This window comes from Sinocyclocheilus rhinocerous, unplaced genomic scaffold (assembly GCF_001515625.1).
Source record: "Sinocyclocheilus rhinocerous isolate Xijiao unplaced genomic scaffold, SAMN03320098_v1.1 scaffold23303, whole genome shotgun sequence".
Classification (NCBI taxonomy): Eukaryota; Metazoa; Chordata; class Actinopteri; order Cypriniformes; family Cyprinidae; genus Sinocyclocheilus; species Sinocyclocheilus rhinocerous.
The window spans coordinates 1-1,358 of record NW_015633747.1 but is presented as its reverse complement, the minus strand read 5'-3'; the positions used below and the strand labels follow the sequence as shown (position 1 = coordinate 1,358).

At 51.1% G+C, this 1,358-nt stretch overlaps 1 pseudogene; it reads right to left on the bottom strand.

The window, feature by feature from the left end:
- Positions 1 to 4: 4 nt before the first annotated feature.
- Positions 5 to 1,228, bottom strand: LOC107744748 (cingulin-like; annotated as a pseudogene).
- Between the last annotated feature and the right edge of the window lie 130 nt (positions 1,229 to 1,358).

Genomic DNA, 1,358 nt, shown 5'->3' with positions numbered 1-1,358 from the left:
GGCTGTAGTAGGCTTGAGGAGATTCATGACGACCTTGTTTCGTCTTCCAGGGCAACCACTAGTCCTTGTTCTGACTCAGGGTCAGCGAATTCTATAATGAGGGCTTCTCGGAGCAGGTGGTGATCAGTTTTTGTGTGAGCAGGCTGCCGGTCCAGGAAGCTGGGCACTTCAGGGCTGGATGTTGTTCGGAGCAAATAGAGTCTGTCTTTGTCAGTGACATTGGGTCTCATTTCCAGATGGAAATCGACGTCTTGCAGATAAGCTTGGACATCCTGGCTATCTGGCAGACTTGGGGTGAATTTGCCAATGTTCCTGGCGAGCTTGTCGAGGTCTTTGAGGTCCAAGCCATGCGATGATCTGTGGTGAGGTCTTTTAGGTCCAAGCCATGCGATGATCTGTGGCTGGCTGGAGCAAGTTCTTTTAGCTTTGTCGTGAGGTAAAGTTCTTCGGAGGGAGCCGGTGAATGTTTCAGCACTGCCCCCTTTTGATCACGTGTCAGTCAAGGAACGGGGGACCCGATCCTGCTTGGCAGGGGTGAGACTGGTGCCCGTCGTGTCCTTGTAGGCTCAGGGCGCAGCTCGTAGGCATGTCTGAGTTCCTCTCTGATGCTGTCGGACTTCTCTTTGATGTAGTCCAGCTGTTGTGTTAGGCGACCGATCTCATTTCTTGACTCATCCAGGTGAGTTTCAAGGGCTTTAATTCGGCCGTTCTTGTCTCTGAAGTCAGCCTTTGCCTTTTCCAGGAGCTGTTCGGAATATCGTAGTTTGCTGGAGAGATCAGCGTAGTCAGCCTTGCCTCGTTCCATTTCTTGGATAGCAGCTGCTAGGGTCTCTTTTAGCCTAGTGATCTCCTCCTCGGCGCCTTGTTCCACTTCATCAGTCCCTTCTCGTCGTTCCTGGGCCTCCAGTTCTAGCTGCTCGACGCGTCATTGTGCGCGTGTTAGCTCCTGCTGGAGATGTGCGGCATGCCTGTTGCTCAGCTTGAGGGTGGCGATGAGTGTGTGACTTGAGGAGCCGGTGATCTTTGCTAATTCTTTGTGACTGTAGCTCTGACTTGGGTCTTGTTTCATGAGGTTTGCTATGTTGTCATCCAGCTGGTCTTGTGTCTGATGCCTCAGTGTTTAGCCAGCCTTAGGTAGGAGGCTGTCTGTTACAACACTTAGCCATGTCTCGAGGTCCTCCCAGTGGCCAACAGAGTCTGTTTTGGCGCGGTGAGGGAGATTTAGAACCTAGACTGACACAGACCTTGAAGAAGAGAAAACAAAACAAACAAACAAGGCAAAACAGAGATGTAAGTGTGCAATGTCAAGTGTAGTTTGACGTTGAGTGTGTAATGGACAGGTGAGTGTAGTTCTCAGC